Raw genomic sequence first — 25,146 nt, 5'->3', positions numbered from 1 at the left:
TCTAGAAAGTTTAAAATGCGGGGCAAAGCACCAAAATAGGGTTAAAGTAACAAGAAAATTCCCAAAACCTCAGTTTTTTATGAAAATGGTGTAACAATTATACATCATGGCACAATTTGAATTCCTGCAAAAACGACACTGACTCTTCACTAAATTTAACCTTTACCGGGTCGTCCGGACGTAGTAAGAATCAAGCTGACAGCGTTACCAACGAGTCCAATTAGCTCTTGATATAGTGACATTTAAATCATTCAAGACCTTTCTTGATAATTGAAAGTGCCTGCACGAAATAAACAGGTGTTTTTGGGCAAAATCCGGATGGACGGTTGCAGTAGGCTAGGGGCTGAGCAGTGCCAGGTCAGAAAAAGTGGTCACAGAACGTTTATAGGTATGCTGGGAGTAATAAACACTTCAGAGGGATAACTGCATCTACATTTATACTCCGCAAGCCACCCAACGGTGTGTGGTGGAGGGCACTTTACATGCCACTGTCATTACCTCCCTTTCCTGTTACAGTCGCGTATGGTTCGCGGGAAGAACGACTGCCGAAAGCCTCTGTGCGCGCTCGAATCTCTCTAATTTTACATTCCTAATCTCCTCGGGAGGTATATGTAGAGGGAAGCAATATATTCGATACTTCATCCAGAAACGCACCCTCTCGAAACCTGGACAGCAAGCTACACCGCGATGCGGAGCGCCTCTCTTGCAGAGTTGCCACTTGAGTTTACTAAACATCTCCGTAACACTATCACGCTTACCAAATAACGCTGTGAAGAAACGCGCCGCTCTTCTTTGGATCTTCTCTATCTCCTCTGTCAACCCGACCTGGTACGGATCCCACACTGATGAGCAATACTCAAGTATAGGTCGAACGAGTGTTTTGTAAGCCACTTCCTTTGTTGATGGACTACATTTTCTAAGGCCTCTCTCAATGAATCTCAACCCGGCCTTACCAACAATTAATTTTATGTGATCATTCCACTTCAAATCGTTCCGTAAACATACTCCCAGATATTTTACAGAAGTAACTGCTACCGGTGTTTGTTCTGCTATCATATAATCATACAATCAACCACCCTCTTTCTATGTATTCGCAATAGGAGTACATTACATTTGTCTATGTTAAGGTTCAGTTGCCACTCCTGCAACAAGTGCCTATCCGCTGCAGATCTTCCTGCATTTTTCTAATGCTGCAACTTCTCTGTATACTACAGTATCATCCGCGAAAAGCCGCATGGAACTTCCGACACTATCTAGTAGGTCATTTATATATATTGTGAAAAGCAATGGTCCCATAACACTCCCCTGTGGCACGCCGGAGGTTACTTTAACGTCTGTAGACGTCTCTCCATTGTGTTCTGTTTGCTAAAAACTCTTCAATCCAGCCACACAGCTGGTCTGATATTCCGTAGGCTCTTACTTTGTTTATCAGGCGACAGTGCGGAACTGTATCGAACGCCTTCCGGAAATAAAGGAAAACGGCATCCACCTTGGAGCCTGTATCTAATTTTTTCTGGGTGTCATGAAGAAATAAAGCGAGTTGGGTCTCATACGATCGCTGTTTCCGGAATCAATGTTGATTCCTACAGAGTAAAATTACAATGAAATGAACACCCTTAGCTGCTTACAAACGTCAACGGGGACAGATGAAACTGTGTGCCCCGACCGGGACTCGAACCCGGGATCTCCTGCTTACATGGCAGACGCTCTATCCATCTTTTTTTTTTTTTTTGTTCGTTGCATCTGCTCGGGGCGGATGTCACAAGACATCCGATTCAGTTCGTCGTTGATCCATTAACTCAATTTTTTTTTATTACAGAGGGCAGCTAACCCTCTGACCGAACACGCTGAGGTACCGTGCCGGCTCTCCATCTGAGCCACCGAGGACACAGAGTATAGCGCGACTGCAGGGATTTATCTCCGGCACGCCTCCCGTGAAACCCACATTCTTAACGTATTGTACCGCACTACATTCGTAGTGCCCCCGCACATTATACTCATTACTCGCGGCGCGTTGCCCATTCCCGTAAGAGTTCGGGCACTGTTTGTGGATTCGCACAGAAGGAAAAGATGGTCAAGTGGCCGGTGAGCCTAATATATATATATATATATATATATATATATATATATATATATATATATATATATATATATATATATATACTAAGATGGTATCTGTTCTTTCGGGCATGTCCGAAAGAACAGATACCATCTTAGTATATATCCTACAGAGTAGATTCAGGTTTTCCAGAAATGACACGATACGCGAGCAAAACACATGTTAAAAAATTCTACAACAGACCGACGGCAGTGGAAACAATCGCAAAGACGACTTCACTGCGTCACAGATAAAAGAAGCATCAAAAACGACGTGTGTGTTCACCGGGCGTGTTAATTTTATTCTCTCCAGTCCCAGCATCTACAGAGATAATTATATTGGCTGTTTTAGCTGTCATGCCGCCTTTTTATTTCGTTTGTTTTCATTGATATCCAGCATTGATATCCAGCACGATCCCGCTCTGAAAGCGAAATGTCCGCCATAAAAAAATATGCGTTGACCGCAGCAGCAGGGAGGCCGGCGTGTCGGATGCTTTACAGCGGAACCAACACCGCCGCACCGCTAAAAACAACACCAGCAACAACAGCGCAGAGTGGCAGCTGCCGCTGCTCGTATGTATCCGGCCGCGCATCGGATTTATGCAAATGGCTGGCGCCGACAGGCAGCCGCCCACCCGCTCTCGCCGATGCGCCCCGTGACAGGGTGCTCGCCGCCCAAAGAAGGGCTTCACTCTTTCTGACTTCACCCTGCGCGTGCAGAGCCGACACCATCTAGTATAGAAGGCAGAAATCATGCCTATTTCCTCAAGGCATAGTATTGGCGTCTCTTGTATTTTATAATACACTACTGGCCATTAAAATTGCTGCACCAAGAAGAAATACGGATGATAAACGGGTATTCATTGGACAAATATACTAGAACTGACATGTGATTACATTTTCACGCGATCTGGGTGCATAGATCCTGAGAAATCAGAACCCAGAACAACCACCTCTGGCCGTAATAACGGCCTTCATACGCCTGGGCATTGAGTCAAACAGAGTTTGGATGGCGTGTACAGGTACAGCTGCCCATGCAGCTTCAACACGATACCACTGTTCATCAAGAGCAGTGACTAGCGTATTGTGACGAGCCAGTCGCTCGGCCACCATTGACCAGACGTTTTCAATTGGTGATAGATCTGGAAAACGTGCTGGCCAGGGCAACAGTCGAACATCTGTATCTAGAAAGGCCCGTACAGGACCTGCAACATGCGGTCGTGCATTATCCTGCTGATATGTAAGGATTCGCAGGGATCGAAGAAAGGATAGAGCCACGTCCATTGTTCATATTGCCGTCAATACGAACAAGAGGTGACCGAGACGTGTAACCAATGGCCCCCATACCATCACACCGGATGATACACCAGTATGGCGTTGACGAATACACGCTTCCAATGTGCGTTCACCGCGATGTCGACAAACACGGATGCGACCATCATGATGCTGTAAACAGATCCTGGATTCATCCGAAAAAACGACGTTTTGCCATTCGTGCACCCATGTTCGTCGTTGAGTACACCATCGCAGACGCTCCTGTCTCTGATGCAGCGTCAAGGATAAGCACAGCCATGGTCTCCGAGCTGATAGTCCACGCTGCTGCAAACGTCGTCGAACTGTTCGTGCAGATTGAGAATGAGATTTTCACTTTGCAGCGGAGTGTGCGCTGATATGAAACTTCCTGGCAGATTAAAACTGTTTAAACTGATTAAAACAGTTTTAATCTGCCAGGAAGTTTCATATCAGCGCACACTCCGCTGCAGAGTGAAAATCTCATTCTGGAAACATCCCCCAGGCTGTGGCTAAGCCATGTCTCTGCAGTATCCTTTCTTCCAGGAGTGCTAGTTCTGCAAGGTTCGCAGGAGAGCTTCTGTAAAGTTTGGAAGGTAGGAGACGAGATACTGGCAGAAGTAAAGCTGTGAGGACCGGGCGTGAGTCGTGCTTCGGTAGCTCAGTTGGTAGAGCATTTGCCCGCGAAAGGCAAAGGTCCCGAGTTCGAGTCTCGGTCGGGCACACAGTTTTAATCTGCCAGGAAGTTTCATAACAGCGCACACTCCGCTGCAGAGTGAAAATCTCATTCTGGAAACATCCCCCAGGATATGGCTAAGCCATGTCTCTGCAGTATCCTTTCTTTCAGGAGTGCTAGTTCTGCAAGGTTCGCAGGAAACCTTCTGTAAAGTTTGGAAGGTAGGAGACGAGATACTGGCAGAAGTAAAGCTGTGAGGACCGGGCGTGAGTCGTGCTTCGGTAGCTCAGTTGGTAGAGCACTCTCCCGCGAAAGGCAAAGGTCCCGATTTCGAGTCTCAGTCGGGCACACAGTTTTAATCTGCCAGGAAGTTTTGTTCGTGCAGATGATTATTGTCTTCAAACGTCCCCATCTGTTGACTCATGGATCGAGACGTGGCTGCACGATCCGTTACAGCCATGCGGATAAGATGCCTGTCATCTCGACTGCTAGTGATACGAGGCCGTTGGGATCCAGCACGGCGTTCCGTATTACCCTCTTACCATGTTCTGCTAACGGTCATTGGATCTGGACCAACGGGAGCAGCAATGTCGCGATACGATAAACCGCAATGGCGATAGGCTACAATCCGACCTTTATCAAAGTCGGAAACGTGATGGTTACGCATGTTTCCTCTTTAGAAGAGAATAAACAACAACGTTTCACCAGGCAATGCCGGTCAACTGCTGTTTGTGTATGAGAAATCGGTTGGAAACTTTCCTTATGTCAGCACGTTGTAGGTGTAGCTACCGGCGCCAGCCTTGTGTGAATGCTCTGAAAAGCTAATCACTTGCATATCACAATATCTTCTTCCTGTCGGTTTAATTTCGAGTCTGTAGCGCGTCATCTTCGTGGTGTAACAATTTTAATGGCCAGTAGTGTATGTACATACATGCCCGAGCCACTGGATATGGAATTAGTTGTGTATTTATACGGACGCCCTAGCGCTTTAGTGCCAAGGCCACAATATTTCAAGAACTTGGATAAATTACTTTCATTGCGAAACAAGAGTTTCTCCCAGCGTACAAGTTGTTCAAACAGCTTAAGGGGACATGCCCCTGAATGGGCTTCAGCATTATGTTCACGCTCATAGTGCAACTGATGTATAAATGAAAGTTAGATCGAGATTTATACACACAGTTAGGTTCATTAGTCAAGGCATTTCACAAAAATTCATTGAGAAACTTTTTATATTCTGGTACTCACATCAATATTTATAATAGTATAAAAAACGGAGCATTATTTCACTGCTGTACCATTTTCTTTTGAACCACTGACTGCACAGCTATTAAAAAAGTCAGAAAGGTCATACAACATTCACATAAGTGTTTTATGCCTCCAGTTTCCTTCCCTGATGCTGGTCTGTGTAAAAGACAAGTAATTTATTTTATTATAACAAAAATATTTGAAAATGTAGCTTAAATATCACAGACATCATCATCACGTTATAAATTTTTCAGGAAATAGTAAGCAAAGGAGTTAGAGGAAGTCATTCTAAATATCTGGACCAATTTTTGTGAGTTTAACTTCAGTCATTTAGGAGAAAAGTGTAACTGAATGATGAAAATTCACGTTTTCGCTAAATCTCAAAAGAAGATGTACAAATTTATTAACTTACACTATGCTCTATTAGAACATTCCAGCTGCATACTCCAGTTTTCCTCCTGTTTCCTCTAAACTCTTTCTCTTCATTCTTTTCTCTATCCTTGACTCCTTGGTAGCAGCTTCGGCAGCTATCTCTGCTTCGGTTATCCGCCGCTTATCAATAGCAGTTCCAGCTGAAGCTCTTCCCATCTGGATGTTCAATTTCTTCATAACATTGATTTTTGAAATTGCACCATCATTGAATATTATTATTGTATCCATTACACCAATCTTCAGCACTGTCAGCCCAACAAATACGGTTTTGGGTATTCTCTCCCATATACAGCTGTTGAAGCTTTCATTTGCATTCTGAGAGAGACCATCCATACATTTCCTAAGTAAATTTTTGTTTGTCAGATCCCTATATATAGACCTAATTGCCTCCATTACAGCAAGTGGTAAGGAATGCTTGTGAGTATATTGTGTGTCTGTAGCATTGCTCAACCAGTACTTGCACCACGAATCTTCCCCTTTCGGAGACAAAACATGCTGTGGGGTTTCATCTGTTGACATTCTGTGAAACCATGTTGCTCAAACAGTTCTTCTCACGTTCTCCAAATCCTCTTCATTCCTCCTTATTGCTAGTCCATAATATTGAGTCAAAAAATCTGTTTCACTTTCTGTAAGACGTGGACAACCCATGTGTTTTCCATCTGACAGTTTTTTTCCACTTAAGTCTTTACGTAATTTTCTCATCCGAGCTCCCATTCTTTTTTGTACATGCCCAGCAGATTGAACCTTTTCTATCAGAGGGTCCCCATATGGTCTGTCAATAACAACAGTAGTGTGTCCTTTACAGTCTCCATCCCCAAGGTATCTACATACCTCACACCACGACTGACCTCTCAATTTATAAAACTATTTAGAACTCCTTTCGTTTCCATGTTTCCACATGGGCCATCAAAGTTCTTTAAAAACATGGGTGTCCATAAATTTACTTGAACAACCTTAGCAGTGCTTGGTTGGACATTCCTAATCAAGTATCTTATTAGTTTCAATAAATGTGGCAGTTACAACGCCATTCAGAGAAGTATGACCTTTCTTCTGCCAAGATCCATCAAATGCTGCTACACGAGTTACAGGCAATCACTAACCGACTTGAAAGACCCTTCCTTGCAGAAATGCCCTCAGAAACGTCAATACTATCTTCACAATTGCAGTACTTATTTCACAGCACTCTTCAAAAGACTTGACAGCGTATTTAGCTTCACAATAACATTTCCGTCGTTATTTGCTGTTCACAATACTACTAGGCTTATTCTTATTACACTCAGACAGCGGAAGCTTACGTCTAGAAGCACTGCCTGTAGACACAGTTTCCGCGGGCGACTTTTGAAGCAACTGATGTGTATTATTCGGTTGAGTTTGGAACTGGTTGCCGAAAAACTTTCGTTTGGAGCTAAATTTCTTTACTCTCGGCATTTGTAGCACAGGAAACACACACACAGAAACAAAACAACACACAATAACTACAAAACCACATGCGTATGAATTTCGGAAACCATATAATCTCAGATCCTTATTTACATTCGAAACATAGCCTTCTAGACATGCCTGTACTTTGGTTCCGGGTGTCAGTGCCTTCTAGAATACACTTGTGTTAACGATCCGCAACTAACGATGGCAAAAACGAAAGAAAAAAGTAATGCATCACGTATTCTGACGTACTTCAAACTGACAGATGGTCATGGCCCCTGTGTAACATTACGTTCAACCTCAATTTTAGAATGAACGGAAAATGATAATGCCCATAAACTATACATTTTTGAAATCAGCATGAAATGATGTTTTCTATAGATAAATTTCTTTCAAATTTTTTGTCATTTTCTCGAGCATGTCCCCTTGAAGACATCTTAAGGATATCTTTCGCAATTGCTGCGTCGACAGGTGGACAAACTCTGATGATCAAGGCTTAAATGCAACAAGAGATAGCTGAGCAAGGAAATATGGACCCTCAGTAGACACGCCTACAAACAAGCATAATACGACATATGCAGAAAGACAACACATGTAACATAAACGCATAACACCACAAATAAAACTATCAGCAGTTATCTATAGAGAGTATTAACTGCCATCAGACGAGCAAGCAGCATTAACATGTCTCACTGATGTTTGATCAGGTGAAAATAACGAGATGATTCTATAAATACAGACAGAGGCGTTTCCTTAAATTCTGCTTGGAATCCTGCGGTCCAAATCCACATATTCCAATGGAGGATGAAATTATATCTAGCCTTGAGGCCAAGGCTGTAGTCGTCAGGCATTACAACTAGTACGCTGGTGATTTAGTTTTGCTATTGATTTTATTCAGAAATATGAAAATTTAAAAGGATGTTACTTTTTCCAAAATGATTTCGACGGACGGGAGACAATAATATCCAGATTCATTGCTTAATGGATAACAGTATTAGGCAATATAATTTCTGATTATGAACTAAATAACCTTTTTGTCCGGAATACCTCGTTATGCACTGATGATTCAAAAGATTATAACCACTGCCCTCCGTGATATTGGATACCACCTGGTGACGTAGCGGGCATGTGACGTGGTAAAAAATGTATGTAAGCGTAGCAGACACGGACGGTGGATGACCCTAGCGAAGATATGGGCTGCAAACGAAGAAATTCATGAGCGACTTTGACAAAGGATAGATTATTATTACGCAGAGTCTGTGCACGAGTACTGTCGTTGGCATCTACGGAAAGCACCACTAGGCGCTAAATTGTTGGACGTCCATGACTCTTCACGGAAAGTGGGTTTCGGAGACCCGTCTTGCCTGTAAAGTAGGATAGATGGTGATCTGTAGCATTTCTGTCGAAAGAACACAATGCTGTTGCACAAGTATTTCGGTGCCCACCGTTCATCGTGTATTGTTGAATATGCAGCTCTGCAGCGGACCACTCCTGCGTGTTCACATCGCCAGTTAAGACTGCAGTGAGCAAGGGACCCTTGTGATTCGACCGTTGATCAACGGAAACATGTCGGCTCTTCAGGGGAATCGCATTTTTGCTACACTAGGTCGATGGGCGTCTCCACAAACGCTGTCATCGAGGTAAACGGCGACTCGAAAGTGCAGCGCGCCACTTACACTGGCTGGTGGAGCACTATTTTGCTATGGGAGACGTTCTCCTGTGCTTGCAAGGGACATGTCGTAATACTCGAAGAAACGGTGACAGCTGCGAACCACCGGATTCCTTCCCTTTTCATGTCTCTTCCGACGACGATGTCAACTTTCAGCAGTATAAATTTCAGTGTCCCTGAGCTATAGCTGTCGGCCGGTGTGGCCGAGCGGTTCTAGGCGCTTCAGTATGGAACCGCGCGACCTCTACGGTCACAAGTTCGAATCCTGCCTCGGGCATGGATGTGTGTGATGTCCTTAGGTTAGTTAGGTTTAAACACACTCCTGGAAATTGAAATAAGAACACCGTGAATTCATTGTCCCAGGAAGGGGAAACTTTATTGACACATTCCTGGGGTCAGATACATCACATGATCACACTGACAGAACCACAGGCACATAGACACAGGCAACAGAGCATGCACAATGTCGGCACTAGTACAGTGTATATCCACCTTTCGCAGCAATGCAGGCTGCTATTCTCCCATGGAGACGATCGTAGAGATGCTGGATGTAGTCCTGTGGAACGGCTTGCCATGCCATTTCCACCTGGCGCCTCAGTTGGACCAGCGTTCGTGCTGGACGTGCAGACCGCGTGAGACGACGCTTCATCCAGTCCCAAACATGCTCAATGGGGGACAGATCCGGAGATCTTGCTGGCCAGGGTAGTTGACTTACACCTTCTAGAGCACGTAGGGTGGCACGGGATACATGCGGACGTGCATTGTCCTGTTGGAACAGCAAGTTCCCTTGCCGGTCTAGGAATGGTAGAACGATGGGTTCGATGACGGTTTGGATGTACCGTGCACTATTCGGTGTCCCATCGACGATCACCAGTGGTGTACGGCCAGTGTAGGAGATCGCTCCCCACACCATGATGCCGGGTGTTGGCCCTGTGTGCCTCGGTCGTATGCAGTCCTGATTGTGGCGCTCACCTGCACGGCGCCAAACACGCATACGACCATCATTGGCACCAAGGCAGAAGCGACTCTCATCGCTGAAGACGACACGTCTCCATTCGTCCCTCCATTCACGCCTGTCGCGACACCACTGGAGGCGGGCTGCACGATGTTGGGGCGTGAGTGGAAGACGGCCTAACGGTGTGCGGGACCGTAGCCCAGCTTCATGGAGACGGTTGCGAATGGTCCTCGCCGATACCCCAGGAGCAACAGTGTCCCTAATTTGCTGGGAAGTGGCGGTGCGGTCCCCTACGGCACTGCGTAGGATCCTACGGTCTTGGCGTGCATCCGTGCGTCGGTGCGGTCCGGTCCCAGGTCGACGGGCACGTGCACCTTCCGCCGACCACTGGCGACAACATCGATGTACTGTGGAGACCTCACGCCCCACGTGTTGAGCAATTCGGCGGTACGTCCACCCGGTCTCCCGTATGCCCACTATACGCCCTCGCTCAAAGTCCGTCAACTGCACATACGGTTCACGTCCACGCTGTCGCGGCATGCTACCAGTGTTAAAGACTGCGATGGAGCTCCGTATGCCACGGCAAACTGGCTGACACTGACGGCGGCGCTGCACAAATGCTGCGCAGCTAGCGCCATTCGACCACCAACACCGCGGTTCCTGGTGTGTCCGCTGTGTCGTGCGTGTGATCATTGCTTGTACAGCCCTCTCGCAGTGTCCGAAGCAAGTATGATGGGTCTGACACACCGGTGTCAATGTGTTCTTTTTTCCATTTCCAGGAGTGTAGTTCTAAGTTCTAGGGGACTGATGATCTCAGATGTTAAGTCCCATAGTGCTCAGAGCCGTTTAAACCGTATAAACGTGCTACAGTGGTTTGGGAAGCATTATAGTGAAGTCACATTGATGTCTTGGCGACCAAATTCGCCTGGTTCAAATCATATGGAACCTGTCTGGGTCACTATCGAGTGTAGGAATATTACCATCTCGTTATTTACGCGAATTACATGATTTGTGCGTAGACATCTAATGCCACATACCTCCATAAACTGTCAAATCCCTGATACAAAGAATCAATGCTGTATTTCGTTTCAAAGACGGACAAACAAGCAAGTAAGCAGGTGGTCATAATGTTTTCGCTCATCAGTGTACTTCTTTATGAACAGAAGTCACGGGCAAATAAGTATTTATTATCTTCTTTTTTTTCTCGTCCGCGTCACTTCAAACTGCATTAAATATCCCCATTTCCTTTTTCAATTCCTTCAAATTACATTCTATTTTTCTAGGAATATCGTATCGCTATTCTCTTATCCCTCTATGTATCGTACACGGAACGTTCTGAATTCGGCTTATTACCAAAAAGTTCTAATTTATTATAATATTTCGCAAAATTTGCCTTATGTGAGCACTGAATAGTTGCTGACTGACATAATGCCTTAGGTCTCAATTTCTCCAACCAAACTCCTCCGATTCTCTTTTAACATCAGTCACATGATATCACAGGCCTCTCAGCGCCCAATAACTGTGGTGTCCAATTCCCTTAGAATCCGTTAAGATGGTTGTGGTAATCATTCTTCCCTTGTTCCTGACTCCCTCGGCCATAAAGTGGTACAGCATGACGCCAGCCCGCTGCCCATATACCTGGACCATCCAACGATCAACAAATACAGGTTTATCGTCATTGCCTTAGTCTCAAACTGTTCTCGTGTATTATCTCTCAAATTCTGGTAGCGTTCCATTCCCGTTTATACTGTGCGTAAATACGATCCAGTAGCACGTTACTCAATGCAATGGATAATACTTTGTGTGCACATTCGCGCCACTGGACAAAACTAAATTAATGTGATAATTAGAATCTTAAGACATATCAAATTTGGCAAAGTCCTGTCATGGTCGCCACGTACAGCAACGCATATCTTCTTCTCTATTAGTAATTATAGTATTGTCTTATCTTTTATTACAAATGTCTACTCTTGTCAGTTACGATTTGTGACCTTGCCGTATTTTGTTGCGTCTAGCTTTAGACTTGCGACTAAAGATGGAAAACTTTTAGCTCGGAGCCCTCATTTGATAAAAACTGTAATCTGTTACAAATATCAACTGCATCTCTATCTGTTGAATATCAATTAGGTTGTCAGATTTCTTTAAAATCGTTCAGTGGACAGTCTAGGAGATCGTTTTATCCAGAAACAAATTATACACATCACTTCACTCTTCCATTTAGTTATCATTTTAGTAGTTAATGTTTCCCACTAAAGCACCGTCTCAGCTTTTGTCATTGAGCCAGGAGCCAATATAACTCTCCTAGAGACGTTTTCTCCCAAAAAATAATAATTCTAGTTTCTCATAGCTGTCGTCATGCCGTGAAAGGACAAATTTTAAAAGTAAGTTTTATAAAGATATTACTGTATTATGTTGCCACCCCAAAGAAGCTGCAGTGTTTGATTTTATTTTTTATTACTGTAGGCCTATTTCGTCGTGATTTCCATCTTCAGGTTATCTATGAAAAGTACATAGTTTGTTACAATATTTCTAATTTTTATGTAAATAATTTAACTTATTGCAGAATTGTGGTTTGCTACATACATCAGGTGTTTTCGATATCATAATGTCATCAACAATTTGTCCAATTTATTTGGACTGTTGAGCTCCGTGGCCGTGGATAATGATATTTCACTGTAAAAATACAGCAACCAGTCACTTTTTAATGCGTTTTATTTATCCCAATATGCATTTCGGGTTTACACCCATCTTCAGCTGGCAAATCACATCGATCTTCATTTACTACAGTAGTACAATCTCGACAGCAGTTTGGATGCTGCAGCAGGCCTGTGCAAAAGCAACGATTCCAAACATTTACTTCCATTTCGCGAGTTTAAAGTTACGCACTATCAGTTGTTCATTTTACTTACATTCTCCTCTCCTTGTTTTTCCTTGGCTTTTCTTCTTTTTTGCAACAACACAAAAAAAGAAGAAAAACCAAGAAAAAACAAGGAGAGGAGAACGTAAGTAAAATGAACAACTGATACTGCGTAACTCGCGAAATTGAAGTAAATGATAGGAATCGTTGATTTGCACAGGCCAGCTGCAGCATCCAAACTGCTGTCGAGGTTGTACTACTGTAGAAACTGAAGATACATGTAATTTGGCAGCTGAAGATGGGTGCAAAGCCGAATTGCATATTGGCATCAATAAAACGCATTAAAAAGTGGCTGTTTGCTGTATTTTTATAGCGAAATGTCATTATGTCATCGATGTCTCAGTTCCTGTCATATTATTTTACAACCTTTCATGCTGTTGGAGCCATAGTAGATGTTAAATTTTTGTTGGAATTGTTATTTATATAATTGTAGATTTATGAAAGTTTACTTCATTATGATGTTTCTTGACAGTTATGTTGACAATTGACTCAACAATGTTACATAGTTATAAGCAGTTTGTTTCTTTGGTATTCTCTAGGTTATACGTTTGTTCTTATCAGCTACATTATATTGCTTGTATGATTCCTGTTTATGGGGTTGTACAGTTATATGTAATTTAATACTATTGCCTTCATGGAATTGGTTATGCCAGAGAGTGTTGTATTGTGCGAGGTTTGTAACAATTTACTAATGTGGTTTACGTAAATGCTTGATTTCCAGTGGTTACTTTTAACTTTGTGGTAACATTATCTCTCGTATGTTTGTAAATTTTGTTTTCCTCCTTGTCTGTTCTTTGGAGGGATACTTTCAATAAAATTTTCTGTTTAATGTCTATGTTTCAAAACAGTCCATCTGTTTAGAAGTTCTTGAGGGTAATTTTATGTGTGTGAATATAATTCAATTTCTCGAGGAATATTTATTAATCGTCCTTTTTGTGCAATATGTAAAACCTCGGCAGAGCATTCTGTGTCGTCCGCTGTATGTCGTTCTGTTTCCAAGCAGTGGAAGAAAGTTGATGGGTTACTGTTGCTATCAATAACATGTTCTAAGAATATTGGAATTCCACACAGTCTGACCTGTAGAGATTTTGTCACATTCTTTACATTGAATTTTAACAACCCAGTATTATAATATAGGTTGATATTGTTTTCGCGAGTGTAGCAGTGTTCGCAGATTGTGTCTTGTCTGGTATACAAATTTTATGTTAGCTTGCTTTTGTAGTGCGTTCATTGTGTGTGATATCTTTCCTAGATATGTAGCGCGTACATATGTAAATCTTTGTTTCGTTGATACCTCTCCTGTCAGCGTTATTTCCTTGTGTATGGTGGATTGTAAGGGGGTAGTGCGATTATCGTTTAGGAATACGACAATTTTAGGTTCAAAGTAATTTCGTTCTACAATATATATATTGATTTGTATCTCTTTTTGTATGGTGTCGTGTTCCAAAGGCACGTTTATCAACCGATTAATCATAACATGAAAATATGAAAAATTTTTGGATAATAGGAATGTGCGTTGTTGTCTGCAGTGCTTGGTTTCCGATAAATCTCGAATGACATAACGATGCAGTGGCCCTAGGAGAGTACATAAATACACAAAGTAAGTCTGTTGATTGAACTTAGAATAGTTACTTAAATTGCATTTTAATAACAGTGATTATTGTTTGCATTCGCAGAATAAAACTGATAAGATCTCTAAAGACCTGCTTTTCAAACATTTCAAAGCTTGTAAAAAAATAAAGAAAGAAAGAAATACTAGTATAATGTCGCCCATCAGAGTACGTGCCTTCACTTTATTTCTTTGATAAGCCAGAAAAACATGCATCTATTATTGTTACTTTTCCACTCAATATACAGTAATTTTGAGATAGAATTTAATCAAAGTAAATATAGGTACTTCAAAGAAGATGGTAATACTTGTAAGAATTAACTGTCAATATATAGAATCAAAACAGAGTTTCTAATAGGCTTTGTTGACAGAAGTCTGTTTCTTTTAAATGAATAATGAAATAAATTATGTGAAGTTTGCCTTGTCATAAGCAATACAGTTGAGAAAGTGATCCAAAACCACTTCCGCGGACTATTCACATCTTTCATTAACTGGATATACCAGAAACACCATAATTTATACCTTTACGAAGCATTCTTTATGTAAGATGGTGTCATGCATGCAACACTGTACACCGATCTGTAAAAGGCTTGCATCCTCGGCTACAATTTACACGTGACGATTCACTACTGCAGAAGTGCTAATTATCATCTTCGTCCAGAAATTGTATAAATGTTAGGATAAAAAATATTTAACAACCTGAAGAGAACACCAATCAATTACCTCACTTGACAACTGCTAGTGGGATACCTTTCCTAATTCAGTGTGTCTGCAGTGTATGTTGTTCCACATGAAAGGCGTTCACAAGAGGGAAATAACAAGAAACACCTGCCAACACTATCTCGACAATATCCATTGTGTCAGCCCACTGCGCACATTCCCTCTTCTAAAAGGCGTTCCCCAAAGAGAATAAGAAGGGAAAAAGATTGGCCGGCCTGAGGCATAATGTGTTCCTCTTTTCTTTGCGAAACTGCTACACTTTTAGTAATAATAAACTATAGTGACCTCAGGAAGAAATCGGGGTTTGCCAATATGTTTGTGCCGTTAGGCAAATCGAAATTTCGCGCCGTTATCGTGTAAGTTGGTAAGCGTGCTAAAAACAGCGTGCAGAATGGCCTGTAGGTGGCAGCATAGTGCAGATGCACACATACAGTCGCAGCATCAGTATAAAGATGGTCGCTCCACTTGCGACTTGCACCACGGAAGAACAGCATTCTGTTATTCGGCTTTGCGTAGTGAAGGTGTGAAACCTACTGAAATTCATCGTTGAACGAAGGTTCAGTATGGTGATGCATGTTTGTCACAGCAGCAAGTCTACGAATGGAGCAGGAAGTTCACAAATGGTGTGACTTCAGTGGAAGATGCTCCTCGTCCAGGTCAGGCAAACGAGTTGTCACTACACAGAACATTGCAGCAGTTGAAGCCATAGTGAAGGAAAACCGCCTAGTGACACAGAATGACACTGCAACATGTTTACAGATTAGTCATGGGTCAGCAAACCACATTGTGCATTATGTGCTCCAGTTCCACAAAGTGTTTGCAAGATGGGTGCCACGGAAGCTGACTCCTGAAATGAGAGAACGACGTGTTGCTGCTTGTCAAGAACTTCTTTGGCGCTTTGAACGAGAAGGTGATAGCTTCCTTGCAAGAATCGTTACTGGGGACGAAACCTGAGTTCACTTCCACCAACCGGAAACGAAGAGCGCGAGCAAGGAATGACGCCATTCCACATCACCAAAACCAAAGAAGTTTCGAGCAGAACCATCAGCAGCGAGGATATGCTGATTCTGTTTTTGGACGAAAAGGGCGTCATTTTGGAGCATTACATGCCTAGTGGGACCGCTGTCACCAGTGCATCATACACAGATCTAAAAAATTATCTGCGGCCTGCAATCAAATCAAAGCGACGTGGATTGCTGTCAGCAGGTGTCCTTTAGCAACATGACAGTGCAAGGCCCCACACTTCCCCTACAACAGTTGCAACAATCACAGTTCTGCATTTTGAGTGTCTTCCTCATCCACCATGCTCACCGGACCTTGCCCCAAGTGATTTCCATATGTTTGGATCACTCAAAGGAGCAATGCGAGGAAAGAAGTTCCGTTCTGATGAAGAGGTACGCCACGCGGTGCATGAGTGGTTGTGCGGACTACCAAAAGAATTTTTTTCTAAAGGAATTTATGCACTTTGTAAGCCCTGGAGGACTTGCATTGAACGTGGGGGAGATTATGTTGAAAAGTGATACAGCTTTGTACTACTTCTGCACAATAAATAATATTTTAAAAAATTGAAGGTTTTCATTTCACTCACCCTCGTATATTACCATAAAATGTGTGCCTTACCAATCGCAGTACACTATTACAATTGTTCCATAACTCTCTCAGCCCATAATCATCTTTAAATAATCATCAATAAATCGTATCAGATTGTGACAACATCATATGTAAATGTGTAAGTAACGCTGTTCTGTTACATTATGTATGCTGATGAGCCAAAGCATTATGAACACGTGCTTAACAGCTTATTTGTCCGTCTTTGGAATGAAATACATCACTGATTCTCCATACCAGGGATCTGACTGTTATTTGGTAGATTTCTAGAGATATGTGGCATTACATGTCTATGAACAGGTCATGTACTTCTCGTAAATAACGAGCCTCTGATTTGCGTACGCTCCTTAGCGACCCAGATACATATATCGTCGTTCCTGCGGCGTAACCTGTACTTGTACACAAATTGTGTAATTCCCGTTCAGTACGCGGGTGCGACGACATATGAACTTCACTTCATAACGGCTGTTGCATCGTTCTTCTTAACTACAGAAGCATTGCAGTACAGGATTTTCTTTGGTGACTTCGAAACTTGCCAGTAGTGAGTGTGTCGTGCTGATCAACAGACTGCATAGTTTGTTTTATTTGCCAACTATATCTCAGAAATGTTTTAATATTGCTTCTGATATATCTCCAGTTTTATTGACCCAATTTCGTTAGTGATTTCTTTGTCGACTCCGACTTTGGCCATAGGAACCCTTTTGAGTATCTTGTGTTAATAACTTGCGTTTCAAAGTGTTTCTTCTGTGCTAAATGCGTCTCAAAGTGTTTAATGTTTTCTCCGATATATCGCCATATTAATTTATCGAATTTAGCCAGCGCTTCATTTATCAATTTGTACAACAAACAAGATAGTACCTATTGAGCGTCTCATGTTAATACATAGCACTACACGGTGTGTCTTCTCTGATATATATTTGGCCAAATATCTCACGAAATAAGCATCAAACGAAAAAACTACAAAGAACGAAACTCGTCTAGCTTGAAGGGGGAAACCAGATGGCGCTATCGTCGGCCCGCTAGATGGCGCTGCCATAGGTCCGACGGATATCAACTTCGTTTTTTTAAAAATAGAAATCCCAATTTTTATTACATATTCGTGTAGTACGTAAAGAAATAGGAATGTTTTAGTTGGACCACTTTTTTCGCTTTGTGATAGATGTGTGTGTGTGTGTGTGTGTGTGTGTGTGTGTGTGTGTTTGTGAGTATGTATCCCGTATAATTAACTGTATTTAGTCACTGTTTTGTTTTCTTTGTCTACCTGGGCATGTAATGGTGATGGATTACACTGGGGCACGTGTACCAATAGGAGGTAGCTTTTGCCTGTCATATGAGGCGAGGAAAGCTTACCAGCCTCAGGTTTTTGTGTGTTTCCCTAGTCATCTAGGACATAATTAGTCATTTCTCTGTGAACCCACCAGGTATTAAAGTAACGCAACTGTCCCTTGTTATATTATTTCTCCTATCGACATATGGGTAGTCTGCTCAGTTGCTTTTTGGAATTTCGTGTTCCTTTCCTAAGAGTCACTAACTGATAATTCGAGTTTCTGTGTGTCAGCTCATTACATAGGGAGGCTTATTCATGTAGATAGTGCCGATATGTGAATTATCAATTTCACTGAATGTTAATTTGGATTCGCTCATGTTTTGTAAGATATTCGGATAATATTGTTCCTCTTCTCAATCGTTTTTGATGGGAAGCTGTGGTAAGTTCCTATGGGACCAAACAGCTGAGGTCATCGGTCCCTAGGCTCACACAATACGTAATCTAACTTACACTAACTTACGCTACACTTTAACCTGACACGTTCCACACCATTACGAAGTGTCGTATTCATGATCTATAGAACAAGTACTAACCTAAACTAATCTAATCTAATCTAACAATACACACACCCATGCCCGAGGAAGGACTCGAACCTCCAACGGGGAGAGCCGAGCGAACCGTGGCAAGGCGCCCTGGCCGCTCTGCTGCCCCCCGCGGGAATCGATTTTGTGATCGTGTTAGATAGCATTGAGGCTTGCATTGTATTTCCGCGTGTGAGGGCCTCGTATTAAAACAGACGACAAGCAGGCTACTTGCAAACTAACACTGATTATATTGAATAGTAATAAAGATATGTCAAGTAAGTACATTTATTATTTTTATTTAGGAATTGTCGACCTCAGAAAATAATTGTTGCTTGGTAGCAGCGGCACGATGTAACCAAAATTAAAGGGAGGAGTCGTCGTGTGGCTTTTAGGAAATAGGTCGCGACTCGCATCTGAAAGCAGCCGACAGGACAGACGCAGCGGCTGGGAGCGTCCATTTAATTCCGTTAAAACACAGCGCGCCCCCTGGGAGAGGCCGCCCTGCCCTCTGAGAGGCAATCCACTCAGCGCAGCGGGGCGCGGATCAGCCGCCCGTCCGCCCGTCCGCTCCGGCCCGCTGTCCAAACGCCGCCGCGCCGGCTGACGTTGCGCCGCGCTCGGTGTCGGCACCGCCGCATCGCCTGTTACCACAGACTGAGTGTGATGTGCCGTCGTCTTGCAGAAAGTGATCACGACGTAGGCAAACAATGAAATTAAAGCTGCCAAAAGCCAATAAGCAGCAAGCCCTGGCGCAATAGCTTATATGATTTGCACTAGCTAAGTACCATCTCGGCGTAGCCCGAGATAGTATTTATTCCTATCTTCTTTCAGACACTCTCCTCCTTCCGACTCCCTCTGTCCTCCCTTATCTCCATTTCCCCCCCCCCCCCTCTCTCTCTCTCTCTCTCTCTCTCTCTCCGCATCCTACACCCCCTCTCACTGTCCACCTCCTCCAATCCAAATCTCTGTCCGTCTACTCCGATCCCTCTCTCTGTTCGTCTTTTCCTTCCCCCTACGTCCACCTGCTCCCTCTTCCCTTGTCCAACTGCTCCTGTCCCTTATCTCTGTGCATCTCTCCCTCCTCTCTCTCTCTCTCCCTGGCCACCTCTTCTTCCACCTCTTTCTGTCTAACTTCTTCCCTCCCTTTCCATGTAGTTCACCCACTTCTCTCTGTCTCCTCAGCTTTCCTTTACCTGTCTGCCTCCTCCTGCACCCTCTCTCTGTCCACATCATCCTTCCTCCCCATCTGTGTCCATCTTCTCTTTCCTCCTCTCTGTCTGTCCATCTACTTATGGGCCCCTTCTATCTCTCTATGTTAACACCTCCATCCCAATATGAGGGTGGTGGCTCTTACAGCCACAGTGTTTCTCTCCAGGTAATAGCTAAGACGAATACAGTCAGTGGTAAGGAGATAACGAGTTAAAACGTCATGCTTCGTGCTGCTGTTTTACTGTGTTCACAGCGAAACCGTAATAAGCGATAAACTTCTTTCCTTTCATAATTTTTTGGGGCTTTGAAATTATGTGTAAAAATTCTTGCAAGCCTTTAAGTGTTCTGATTCTCAAACATTGGACGGATAAATTACGAGGTTTTGCGCGTCACGAGCTGCACTGTTCTTTCACTCCCAGCCCTACTCCTTTGATAAGTGGATAGTTCTTACCCCCCCCAGCGTTTCTTTTCAAGAGACTGCAAGATCCATACATATATCAAAATGGCTGGTGGTCCATTGATAGTGACCGGGCCAAATATCTCACGAAATAAGCGTCAAACGAAAAAACTACAAAGAACGAAACTTGTCTAGCTTGAAGGGGAAAACCAGATGGCGCTATGGTTGGCCCGTTAGATGGCGCTGCCATAGGTCAAACGGATATCAACTGGGTTTTTTAAATTGGCACCCCCATTTTTTATTACATATTCGTGTAGTACGTAAAGAAATATGAATGTTTTAGTTGGACCACTTTTTTCACTTTGTGACAGATGGTGCTGTAATAGTCACAAACGTATACGTACGTGGTATCACGTAACATTCCACCAGTTTGGACGGTATTTTCTTCGTGATACATTACCCGTGTTAAAATGGACCGCCGGCCGCGGTGGTCTAGCGGTTCTGGCGCTGCAGTCCGGAACCGCGGGACTGCTACGGTCGCAGGTTCGAATCCTGCCTCGGGCATGGGTGTGTGTGATGTCCTTAGGTTAGTTAGGTTTAAGTAGTTCTAAGTTCTAGGGGACTTATGACCTAAGATGTTGAGTCCCATAGTGCTCAGAGCCATTTGAACCATTAAAATGGACCGTTTACCAATTGCGGAAAAGGTCGATATCGTGTTGATGTATGGCTATTGTGATTAAAATGCCCAACGGGCGTGTGCTATGTATGCAGTTCAGTATTCTGGACGTCTTCATCCAAGTGTCCGGACCGTTCGCCGGATAGTTACGTTATTTAAGGAAACAGGAAGCGTTCAGGCACATGAGAAACGTCAACCACGACCTGTAACAAATGATGCTGTCGCGGGTAATCCGCACATCAGTAGCAGGAAAATTGCCCGAGAATCGGGAATCTCAAAAACGTCGGTGTTGAGAAAGCTACATCAACATCGACTGCACCCGTTCCATATTTCTATGCACCAGGAATTGCATGGCGACGACTTTGAACATCGTGTACAGTCCTGCCACTGGGCACAAGAGAAATTACGAGACGATGACAGATTTTTTGCACGCGTTCTATTTAGTGACGAAGCGTCATTCACCAACAGCGGTAGCGTAATCCGGCATAATATGCACTATTGGCCAACGGAAAATCCACGATGGTGGCGACAAGTGGCACATCGGTGACCTTGGTGGGTTAATGTGTGGTGCGGCATTATGGGAGGAAGGATAATTGACCCCATTTTATCGATGACAATCTAAATGGTACAATATATGCTGATTTCCTATGTAATGTTCTACCGAAGTTACTACAAGATGTTTCACTGTAAGAGAGAATGGCGATGTACTTCCAACATGATGGATGTCCGGCACATAGTTCGCGTGTGGTTGAAGTGGTATTGAATAGCATATTCCATGACAGGTCGATTGGTCGTCGAAACACCATACCATGGCCTGCACGTTCACCAGATTTGACGTCCCCGGATTTTTTTCTGTGGGGAAAGTTGAAGGACATTAGCTATCATGATCCACCGACAACGCCTGACAAACTGCGTCAGCGCATTGTCAATGCATGTCCGAAGATTATGGAAGGTGAACTACTCACTGTTGAGGGGAATGTCGTTACACGTTATGCCAAATGCGCTGAGGTTGAGAGACATCATTTTGAGCATTTATTGCATTAATGTGGTATTTACAGGTAATTGCGCTGTACAGAATGCGTTCTCAGAAATGAAAGATCACAAAGGTACATGTGTCACATTGGAACAACCGAAATAAAATGTTCAAACGTACTTACGTTCCGTATTTTAATTTAAAAAACCTATCTGTTACCAACTGTTCGTCTAAAATTGTGAGCCATATGTTTGTGATGCCACGGATGACAACCAAAAGGGTTCTAATGCCAAAAGAAGTGACACCGAAGTCCACCACTCTTGGGCAGTGTCCTACGTGAGCGACAGCGAGCGACTTCTGGATTCGCGACACTCCGGCGACAAGCAGCAGCATCGGGCGACAAACTTGGGCGTCCAGCGTGCGAGCGACCATGTCGAGCTACAAGATGGCTGCTTAGAGCCGTCCAGCTGGTTCTATAAAACGGCGTCCTTAACCTGTGGAATACTGTAGCTGGAGAGTAAGGCTACAGAATTAGGTCTACTTAAGAAAATAAAGTGAAAAGGAATGCTGTGCATGAACTTTGCAAAGGGAAGAATCTCCATGGAGAATATCATAAGTATCGTCAACTACGAATATCACCAGACAAGCTATTTGAATACATGTGAATGAGCAGAAGAGCATTCGACTATCATCAATAAATTAAATACGAATGCTTTTTTACACGATCAAGAACTTTTAACAACCAATAAATGCAGCGGAATGACTATTACCTGACAAACTATGCTAAATACCAACATAAGCATACAGATTGGGAGCAGTGATAAATAGCTAGCGGTGGTGTATGGTTAGCGTGTACAGCTCATAAATATAAGTGAGGGTGAAGGTTGTAGGTTCAGTTCCCAGCTATTCTTAAAGTTTTACTGACTCAGTTACGATTCTGTATACTAAGTTTTATGTATACTGCATCGCTAAGTATATTTTTAAGGTTTTTCCAACGAACTTGATTTTCACACCTATCCCAGTATATCATACACATTTGATTCCTAATAAATTACAATGAGCCATTTAATTTTACAGATATTTGATGTTGCGAACGTAATTCATCAGCAGTCATTGGTAAGGCCAGGCGTTTCAATCACTCTAAATAGTCTGTAAAACTAAAGCTTACAAAATTTTTGAAAAGTCAGTCAGGCCAGCCGAAGTGGCCGTCCGGTTAAAGGCGCTGCAGTCTGGAACCGCAAGACCGCTATGGTCGCAGGTTCGAATCCTGCCTCGGGCATGGATGTTTGTGATGTCCTTAGGTTAGTTAGGTTTAACTAGTTCTAAGTTCTAGGGGACTAATGACCTCAGCAGTTGAGTCCCATAGTGCTCAGAGCCATTTGAACCAAAAGGCAGTCAATCGTTTTGTGTAACGATTTGTAAGAAATAAAAAAATATTAGGGAAACGTTTGGTGCACCTCATTTTCTGTTAATGATTTCGAGCAACACTCAAAGGCACGTAAAATGTTTTTTTGATCTACTTATTCCTTTTACACAAATAATTTCATAAAACATTTGTCTGATTTCTTTCATTTTTTAATTTCAAGTTTTATTCAGGAAGCATGATCTTACTGACTCTCATTTGCCTTCCTAACATACTTGATTCGAAGGAAGCTTTTTGACATTTAAATACCTACCTATGTATCTTTTTATGTGCAAAATAGTTTCTTCTTGAACAGATGACATTTTTGACACTTTATTTACAGCAGGTTTTCGTGAAATATTTCAATTTTTCCTCATCTTATTAATTAAGTTTTCAGCCAAGCGGTCTAAGGCGCTGCAGTCATCGACTGTGCAGCTGGTCCTGTCGGAGGTTCGAGTCCTCCCTCGGGCATGGGTGTGTGTGTTTGTCCTTAGGATAATTTAGGTTAAGTAGTGTGTAAGCTTAGGGACTGATGACTTTAGCAGTTAAGTCCCATAATATTTCACACACATTTGAATATTTTTTGAATTACGTTTTCGTTCATTACACTGATTACTTTCAAGCAGTTAAATATTTTCATGGCAAACTAGACCTCAGGCTGGTCACTTCGATACCCCATTTACCTGTTTCTCTCCCTTTGTTTGGCTGTGAAAATTTGGACAAAACCTCATCGTGTAAGTTCTAGGGAGCCTTGTTTTCACTCTGCTCACGCGTTTACAAAACGATATCGTGTGTTAATCATATCATAAAATAGCCATTTCTGCGTGCTGTCATTTCCAAAATTGGTCGATTCGATATCTTGAACCTGTTATGAGATATGACGATTTTGACGACCACTGATTCCCGAACCGCAGGAAAGATTCGGACGCGCCATGAGCGACCCGTACGCGGGTACAACAGTCAATATTTCAAGAATGAAAAGAGATATTCCAGTCACAACTTGAAATACAATTTAGATATATTGGTTACATTTCATACGCAAAAATGTATGGCCTTAAATGAACTATACGGAATGTCAACACAATATGATTTTGCCTCTGAAAATTCTTAACAATTTCGTGTAACCGTGTACTCAATTTCGTGCAGCACAGTAACTATGACGAATCATGAAAATAAAATCTGACCTTTATAATTTAAGGATATAAAGCTATAGGTTGCGGAAGAATCAAATTTTTTCACCAAATAGTTTTCTTGAAATCGGATGTTGAGTAATTCGTAGGTGCCGTCGCGTCCGCTCCACTGCTTTGCCGAGTTCACATATGGCTGTAGCTCTCTGTCGCGCGTGCTGCAGCGACAAGATACAAACGTGTTTGAAATCAAACGTTGCCAGATGTCGCTCACGTAGCACACTTCCGTAACTACACCTGCGGTTGTGTTTTGTCACCTGAAGCTGTCGCGCGCTGTCGCTCGCTTCTGTCGCTGACGTAGGGTGCGGCCTCAGTTGTAGGGCCGTGTCGCAGGCGACAGTCGTGTTGGTATCCCATCTCTGTCCAGGGCGTCTCAAAACTACTCTTCAGCCTGGGTTCTCATTGACTGAACAAACATTGTTTTCAGTGATGAGTCCCACTTCGAAGTGAGTCAGTGAAGACGAATCTGGAAATGCCCTGGACAGCAGTAGGGTGCCAGTCTGAGCTCCCCAACAACCACGGTTGACGCTCTGGAGTGCGAATCCTTTTCACAGCAGGACCCCATCTGTTGTCATCCACAGCGCCCTTAGAGAACAGCTCTACGTCGACGACAATTTACGCCCCGTTTTGTTGCCCTTCATTGCAAGCTGTCCTGGACTTACATTTTTTTTTACATGGATACTCTGCAAATCACATTTAAGTGCCTGGCAGAGGGTTCGTCGTGCCACCTTCACAATTCTCTGTTATTCCAATCTCGTATTGCGCGTGGAAAGAATGAACACCTATATCTTTCCGTACGAGCTCTGATTTC

This window comes from Schistocerca nitens, chromosome 1 (assembly GCF_023898315.1).
Source record: "Schistocerca nitens isolate TAMUIC-IGC-003100 chromosome 1, iqSchNite1.1, whole genome shotgun sequence".
NCBI lineage: Eukaryota > Metazoa > Arthropoda > Insecta > Orthoptera > Acrididae > Schistocerca > Schistocerca nitens.
The sequence above is the reverse complement of the archived record's forward strand: the minus strand, read 5'-3'. Positions refer to the sequence as shown.